The following is a 9503-nucleotide window of genomic DNA, read 5'->3' as shown; positions in this document are numbered from 1 at the left end:
ATGTGATCGCTAAGGCGGTCATCCAGTAGAAGTTTAAGCCAATGGTTAGTGGTAGCATGCAAACAGTCTGGATGAGATCTGAAACGAGTAGATTCATGACAAAAACTGGAGCAGCTTGTTTAGATTTGGGAAGAGAATAAACAGCATATATAGCCAAACGGATCATGGGAATTTCCAGGCAAGAGATGATTGAAATATAAACAATGTCTCCAGTCACGTACAGTACATAGTCATCTGTGTCGTTCATGCTTTGATCATAAGCATCAGAGTTTGGCTGAGCTGTAGTGCTGTAAGATGTATAAATCATAACATTTAAGAGCAAATTGTTATATAGTCCAACATGACCGGTCAGGACCCTGGGACATAAAGTTACAAGTCATGCAAAGATTTTGTAGATGTACAGAAACACAATCCTACCTTCATTCATCTTGGTCTTGTTCATACTGTTTGTACTGCTGGATCAAGCCCTTCTTTTATAATCTGACTGATCTGTAAAAACGTCATGTGAAATGAGGGAACGTTTCCCACATCTGAAACAGTTGGGTGTTGTTCAGTAAAATGATTCCCAATAAACAGCTTTTATTTTTAATAGAGGATGAGGTCTGAGTTCCATTTTATCCATTTAAAACCACTAATATGATGCTACAGTTGACACATGTTTACGAACACACTGATGGATATAAAATGAAGAACAGAAAGATATCTTATTCTGTTGTTTCTGGAAGAATTATTTGTGTTTCCTTTACTTTAAAATATATATATTTTTTGCATTATTTAAAAAATATATCAGAAATCATGCTATTTTTGAACACTTTTCAGTATTTGAACTTTTTTTGCTTTTAGCTTTCCTCCCACAAACGAAAAGCAGTGTTTGTGTGTGTGTGTGTGTGTGTGTGTGTGTGGTCCTACAATTCTTGTAGCTGGAGGTCAGTATTGTCGCACTCTTTGTGTTATGTCTTCATATAGGCACACACACGCTCCATGCTCGCTCTCTGGGAATATATAAACACTGTAAAACACGCTTCAATAATGACAGATGAACTTGGAGATAAAAATCTGTTAGTCGAGAAGACATGTCTAAATTTGGTCAGACTACTCATCGTATGGCTATATATACAAACGTACAGACACACACCAGCCTGCGCTGGGCTTCAGGGTGCCCATAGTGGTTCTGTATATTGTGTTACAGCTAAATTATTGCTTGTATCAAGCACACTTACAAACACACACACACACACGTTTACTTAGCTATCTAACTGGGGACATTCCATAGGCGTAATGGTTTTTATACTGTACAAACTGTATATTCTATCACCCTACACCAACCCTACGCCTAAACCTACCCCTTACAGGAAACTTTCTGCATTTTTACAATTTAAAAAAAACTTTGTTTACTTTATTTTTATACCAGTTTTACAAATGAGGACGTCCCCAAAGGGAGGTTTTTGGAAATTTTGTCAGGTTTAGCTCACTTTTGGGTACAAATTTGTCCCCAAAATATGGTTAAGTAGGTACACGCACACACACACACACATAGCCTACACACAACACTCTTAGGAGAAAAGTTATATATAACCTTCTGTGAGGCACTTTATAAATGTATACATTTTTATCACTAAAAACTATTTAAATAACTAGTTAAACATGAAAGTATATGCAATAATTGAAGACATGTCTCCTAATATAAACTTTTTGGCATAAAGGGTTCTTTAAAATGGAGTCAAGAACTCTTGGGTTATATATGTTGTTTCTTTCTAAGAGTGTACACTTAAAAATCACATTTAAGTGAGTTTAGTATTTTAACTTCCTCTAGAGGAAAATTGTATTGCTGAAAGTTTTGTTTACTGTCCCTTTGTTGGTAACGTTTTACAATAACCTTGCTGAATAAAACAGTTAAAACCAGCCTAAGCTGGTTGGCTGGTCTTCCAGCCTGGTCATTGCTGGTTTAGCAGGCTGGTTTTAGAGGTTTTGGCCATTCTTTAGATGGTCAGGCTGAGAGACCAGCTATTATTATTATTGTTCCACCCCCCCAGGGAAGGTCTCATTTGTTAACATATGTTAATTCATTAACTAACTTGAACTAAAAATGAACAATTATACAATTATATAGTATAAAATAACCATTTATAACCTTTGCTAATGTTAATGATAGTATTAATGTTAGTTCACAGTGCATTGAGTAATGTTAACAGATACAACTTTTGATCTTAAAAATGTATTCATAAATGCTGAGATGAACATGAACTGCTGACATATTGTTCAATGTTAATTCATATTAACAAAATGTAGGTAACTAATGTTACAGTAACAATTCAAACCTTGTAAAGTGTTACTGTTTTGTTTCATGTAAGTATCAATCTCATCAGATGTTTCTCCTAAAATTCCTTTGGAGAATAAAAATAGACTGCAAACTAATGAGACAGTTTGTTGAAACACAGTAAAGGAAGGAGTGTAGGGGAAAAACAAACCCTGGTTACTATATTTACCATTTACCATTTGTATGGGGAAAATCAAGAGAAATGTCTGACAGATCTGACGACTTTAAGAAAGAAAACATGCTGCTGTGAGTGTGTTTGTGTTCTAAATGCAAAAAAGGAAAAACACCCACAATAACCTTTAGGCATGCTTTTCTATCTAAAAATGCTTAAGTCTGTTGGAAATACCCAAATATACTGTACATCTTCCCATTAGAAACAAATGTTTAAGTATGGTAACCTGGATTAACTACACCCACTGTATGTTATTTTATCTATGGACGTATTGCGTTAATGTGAACACTGATTGTTTGGTCTTTTGAGAATTTGACGTGAAATGTTTGAGTTGAGATCAAGGTCTCTAATTTTTGATTATAGACTTGGCAAATTGTATCAACAGCACAATCCATTTCTTGTTTAGAAACACATATACATGTGCAACTTTATATTTTTTTATAATAGTCTTTTCTTCCCTATTGTGATGATTATCCAAGTAAAATGGTTTGTCAAACCAGAAAAAAATGTAGGGCGGGACTTGATTTTGTCCATGGGGAGTTGATTGGATGGTTGGATGGTTGTGGTTTGCTATTGGTCGATCTCAAGTGAGTGGCAGATTGCCCCACCCTCCCAGTGAAAACATATCATCAGAGAAGAGAAAAGATGATTTTGATTTCATGGTGACTGAGCAAGACATCTTAAGAGAAACAATCGAGACATTACAGAGATCTCATTTCTGTGTTTTTTTAGACTTCTCTCTCTCTCTCTCTCTCTCTCTCTCTCTCTCTCTCTCTCTGAAACACTCACTCACACACACACACACACACACACACACATACATACAGTCACTGACTTTCTATCACAGCCAGACACCCACACTGCAGTGATCTTGTATGTCAATGTGAGCACTGTCTCTCTCACACGCTGCTCAAATAGAGGGATAAATCTCTGAGATAAATTAAATATACCACTCTCTTTCCCGCAGAGACACATGGCCATTAAACAGACCTGATTTACCTCGAAAACTTTGTGTGTGTGTGGCCCGGGGACACTATAGATCTTATGCTGTTTATCTTGTTTTTGCCTTGATTTTTATTGCTTCCCGTGTTGCCTGAGGCCACAAGCTGTAGTTTAAAATCATCCACAGCCCTCATCTGACTTGCAGTAAATCGCTGACCTTTCGTTAAAGCCGACGGCTGATCCTTTGGCAGCTCACAGGAGAGGGTGAAATTGTTTGTATCTCTGCCTGACCAATAGGACAGCACAGAAATGTCTTGATCCATGCTACTGGTAATGCAGGATGGAGACTGTATGCACATTTTCTGTATGCAAAGAATGCATAGATGGCCTATAGTACTACATTGTTCAGTTTACAGTAGAGAACACGGTATCGCACAATGCAATGTGATTAACTTCACCTTTGACTTTCAATAGGACATTAACTAGAAATTATTTCGGCTTATGTCAGCTCCTTCAATTAATGTTTAATGAAGATTTTTTTTTTTAAAGAAATCTCTTAAGGCTGCATATTAAATTATTAAAATACACTAAAAACTGTAAAATTGTGAAATACTATTAAAATTTAAAATAACTGTTTTCTATTTGAATATATTTTAAAATGTAATATAAAAAAAAAAAACAGATGTGCTGCATAATATTTTTGTGGAAACCGTGATACTTTTTTTTCAGGATTCTTTGAGGAATCAATATTTATTTAAGATTTATTTCAAATAGAACTCTTTTGTAACATTATACATGTTTTACTGTCAGTTTTGATCACTTTAGTGCATCCTTATTGAATAACAGTATTAATTTCTTTAAGGGGGAAAAAAAAGTACTGACCTTTTGTAGTATATTTCCAAAATGTGACAACCTCATTTTTTACTTTATATATTTTTGTAATTCCAATTTTTCTCAGTAGTAATGTAGATTTTTACTGTATTACAATAAAATACTTTAATACAAATAATTTTTTAATCATCATAAAGTAATGGCAGTGAAACCAATACTAATTTTATGCCAAAAATCATTAGGATATTAAGTAAAGATCATGTTCCATGAAGATATTTTGTAAATTTCCTACTGTAAATATATGAAAACATATATTTTTGATTAGTAATATGCATCGCTAAGAACTTCATTTGGACAGCTTTAAAGGCGATTTTCTCAATAGTTTGATTTTTTTTTGCACCCTCAGATTCCAGATTTATAATAATAGTTGTATCTCGGCCAAATATTGTCCTATCCTAACAAACCATACATCAATGGAAAGCTTATTTATTCAGCTTTCAGATGATGTATAACTCAATTTCGAAAAATTGACCCTTATGACTGGTTTTGTGGTCCAGGGTCACACACACACACACACACACACACACACACACATACACATGTATATACTGAAAATTTACATATTGTGCACTGTATACACAATATATACTGTAGTAATAGTAAAAGTAGTAGCTATGAAACCTAGTGGTGAAATCTGACCTTTGACCTCCCGTCCACCTGCAGCACATCAAAGTGCTGCGGTTGAACTCATCATAAACTCTCTGATGAGCCTCTGATTGCTGTTGTTAAATTCACCGGTGACCCATAGAGAGCGAGAGTGCACAGGTCCGTGTCATCGTTCATTTCCGGCTGACCTGTAGGAAAACAGCATGAAGTTGTTTGTGTCACTACTAATGAGGGCTGATTGGTGAGGGGAGGCTTGTGCCTTTTCACCACGTCGACTTCAATGAGACCGCACATTCATCAGCGATTACCACTCTTCTCCATCCCTCACTCTCTTATTTCATTACGGCCTCACTCAGACCAGAGAGAATCGATGTTTCCTCATTAAAACCGCTCTTATTGAAATGAGCAGCAAACGGACGTTTTAATGTGCCATAATATGGCACAGCTGGTGAAGAGAATTTTCATAGCGGGAAAGGTGGGTGGAAAAGGACACACTCATCCACAAAAGCTAAAGAAGCAAACAAAACAGACAGAAAAATATGATATTTAAATGATATCAAAAGATATGTGAACAGTTGTACAGAAAATGCAGAAAAAAAAATAATAATGAAAAATGTGATCAGAATTTATGTGCATCCGAAAGTTTTTTTGGAAGACTTTTCATGTACAAAAATTGTGCATACATACATATGTGTGTGTGTGTGTGTGTGTGTGTGTGTGTGTTTGTGTAAGATTTGCATGTTAAATCTCATGTAAAGTGGTTTTTCATTTGTTTTTTATTATGAGCTGATTTTTAATAGTTTAATAGTTATCAGCAATTTGTTGTACATATTAACATACATTTTTTTTATTTTTTTTATGTATCACAAAGCATAATACTTTTTTTCAGAATTCTTTGATGAATAGGATTTTAAATAGTGCATATTTTACTTTTTTTGAGAGGGTTGAAAACATTTTTTTAATGAAAAAAAATTAAATGTTGCTTATTCATTGTCAAAACTGGAGGGGAAAGATCTAATTCTTGTGTAAAATTATTGTTGTTGCATTGTCTGTTTTTATTATTAGCTGATTTTAATAGTTATCAGCGATTTTATTTTGTTCATTTTAACATAAATACTTTTTTCTTCAAACCACAAAATAATTATAAAAATTTATTTTTGTTCAGAAATTGGAAAAATGTTCATCATAGAAGTGTATTCATGTCACTGAATCAAATCGCCTTTTTAATGTCTTTTTGACATTAAACATTGAACAGTTACATAAAACACAGGTAAAAAATTATGGAAAATGTGATCAAAATTTTATGCATTCTAAAAGTAATACTTATGTTATAGACATATCTAAGCTGACAGAATAAATGGATATTAATTTAAGACTAATGAAACTGCTGATTTGCATTGGTATACCATTATAGTTTTTGTTAATATTTTAGATTTGTATATTATTATATAATATTTATAAATTATATAATATTTATTTGATTTATATTTTATTTATATATGTCTCAAAATTTTAGTTTACTTAGTTTTAGTTATTTTAGTACTTCAACTTTTTTTGAATTTATATTTTATTTTATTTTAATTAATGTTTATTTTATTTCAAGTAATGAAAATGTTATTTTATGTTTTTAATGTTAGTTAGTGATCATAACCCTGCAGTGATTTCTGTGGATGTTGCTGTCTGAGACTCAATGGGATCGTATCCGAAACCTACTTTCCCCGTAACACACACTAGGAAATGAAACAGCTCGTTAAAATTATGTTCAGAAATCACCTAAAGAACTTAAACATCACCAGGAGCAACATAAATAGTTTGAACGAGCTACTTGTAGAATGAAATGCAGGCAGACGTAGGAAATTGAGGATCCCACTGCAAAGATAAACACAGACGGCACCGGCAGAGCTTTACGACGCCACAGCTGCCAGCAGCCGCCAAACATTGGGAGCTTTTCATTGGTCGTTAGCTGATCGGCGACGTGATTTTGTTTTGAACAGAAGCAAGGTTACTGGAGCTCACAATGAACAGTGGAGAAAAAGACCTTTTCATCTTTACGTTACACTGATAAAAGCCTCATCAGGCCAAAGTGGAGGAAATTACAGGTTAAGATTGTATAATCGTTCAGTGCTTGAGATGATGAAAAGGAGAAATGTTTTAGAAACCTATTTCAAATGAGTCTGCCAAGTTTCCATTCATAGATAAGTGTTGAAAAACCTTTGCCATTTTCAATTTAATGTTGATTATTTGCAGAAAAGTAAACATATTTGTACAATTTTATATATAATAATTAGTATTCTCAAAAATGTTTTTTCAAAATACATATACTGTCATTTAAAAGTATGGGGTTGGTAAGATTAATTTTTAAAAAATAAAGTCTCTTCTGCTCACCAAGCCTGCATTTAGTTAAAGTAAAAACAGTAATATTGAGAAATATTATTACAATTTAAAATAACTGTTTTCTATTCAAATATATTTTAAAATGTAATTTATTCCTGTGCTCAAAGCTGAATTTTCAGCATTTTCCAGTCTTCAGTGTCGCATGATCCTTCAGAAATCATTCTATTATACTGATTTGCTGCTCAAGAAACATTTCTGATTATTATCAATGTTGAAAACTGCTGTGCTGCTTCATGTTTTCCCAGGATTCTTTGATGAATAGAAGGTTCAAAAGAGCAGCATTTATTTGAAATTGAAATCTTTAGTAACATTATAAATATCTTTACTGTTTGACCGTTTTAATGTGTCCTTAATGAATAAAATTCAAATGAATTTCTTAAATCTTACTGACCCTAGTAGTTATATAATTTTAAGTTACCAGCATTGTTCTACATTAACATAACACATTTTTTTGCTCGAAACCACACAAGAAATATCAACATTCTTTTTTTTGTTCAGAAATTGAAAACATGTTTGTCATAGAAGAGGTATAGTCATGCCATTGTATTTCATGTATGAAATTGCATTTTTAATGCCTTTTTGAAGAACTTCAATGAGCGACGGTCACATTACTCAATCCACTGAACGCTGGCATGTGTAAAAGCTTAACAGGAGGATGGAACAAGAATTCATCAGCAGTCAGATGTTTACAACAAGCAGCCACTCTGCGTTATTCCCAGGTTACGTGTGCTATTAGACCTGGTGATTAATGATGGTTTGTTTTGTTAACTGTGCAAAACACATGTGGAAACGTTCTGAGGAGTTTAAAATACTGTCTTTATTCCAACGAGGTTGACAGATAGAGGTGAACAAAGACGTCTGTTGTAGCTGATCAACAGCTGGGTGTTTTATTAACGTGGTTGAAGCCTGGTTTAGTTATCTCTTGGAGCAGAACGAGCCTGTATTTTTAATTTATGACACGAAAGGTTAGACGGGGTTAGAAGTGTGCGTTTCTCAACTGACTCTTCTTTTGTTTCCTCTATCTTTTTGGAGCATGTCTCTTGGGAAAAGCATTGGATGGATGTTGCGAATTTGAGGCGCTTTTCATCTTTCTCTTCCTCTCTTGCTGGCGTTTTGTGCTCGCATGTGCTCTCATCTTGCGTTTATGATTTGCCACACCCTCCGACACACAATCTGGAACTGATTAAAAGTTACAAAAGTTGTTATGAGTTTCAGAAGTTCACAAGTGCGAGAGACTTTTTGATAGCAGATGTGGCACAACAGTTTGCCGTGAAGCGTGTGGGCATTTCTGCTTCCTCTTGAGACAAGAGCTGCTCACAGCCAAACAATCAACAACACTCTCCATCACCACAGAGACCAGCACTCACAGAACAGAGAGACCAGAACAAATGAAAGGAACGGATTAAGGAAAGGGAAAAGAGGGAAGTGAAATGAAAAGGAAAGGGAAACAGAGAGAGCAGAGGAAAATATATGGACAGGACAGGATTAAGGAAAGGGACAAAGAAAAGAAAGAAAGAGAAAGAAAGAAAGAAAGAAAGAGAGAAAGAAAGAAAGAGAAAGAAAGAAAGAAAGAAAAAGAAAGAAAGAAAAATGTGGGGAAAGGGAAGATAACAAAAGGAATAAAAATGATTAAGGAATGGGGAAAGGGGAGAAGTAAATGGGAAAGAAGAATAGGGAAAAGGAAATTATATGGAAAAAGTGAAAATATAAGGAAGTGAATAAAGTAAAGGGAACTGGAAAGAAAAAAAATGTGAAGGGAAAATCTATGAAAAGGAAATGGTGTGGGGAAAGGCTTAAAATGGAAAGAAGGAAAGAAGAAAGTAAGGGGGAAAAGGAAGAAAGGAAGGAAGGTAAAAGGAAGGAAGAGAGGGGAGGGAGGAAGGAAGGTAAAAAGGAAGAGAGGGAGGGAGGAAGTGAAGAAGGAAGGAAGGAAGGAAGGGGAAAAGGAAGAGAGGGAGGGAGGGAGGAAGGAAGGAAGGAAGGAAGAGAGGTAAGAAGGAAGGAAGGAAGGAAGGTAAAAAAGGAAGGAAGAGAGGGAGGAAGGAAGGAAAAAAGGAAGCAAGAAAAGAAGGATGGAAGGGGAAAAGGGAGAGGAAACATTAAACTAAAAAAGGAAAATTATTAAGTAAAGGGGGGAAATGGTAGGAGAAAAGGAAAGAAGAGAAGTGAAAGGAAAGGAAA

The sequence above is a fragment of the Sinocyclocheilus rhinocerous genome, unplaced genomic scaffold, assembly GCF_001515625.1.
Source record: "Sinocyclocheilus rhinocerous isolate Xijiao unplaced genomic scaffold, SAMN03320098_v1.1 scaffold3340, whole genome shotgun sequence".
Taxonomy (NCBI): Eukaryota; Metazoa; Chordata; class Actinopteri; order Cypriniformes; family Cyprinidae; genus Sinocyclocheilus; species Sinocyclocheilus rhinocerous.
Note: the sequence above shows the minus strand (reverse complement) of the source record.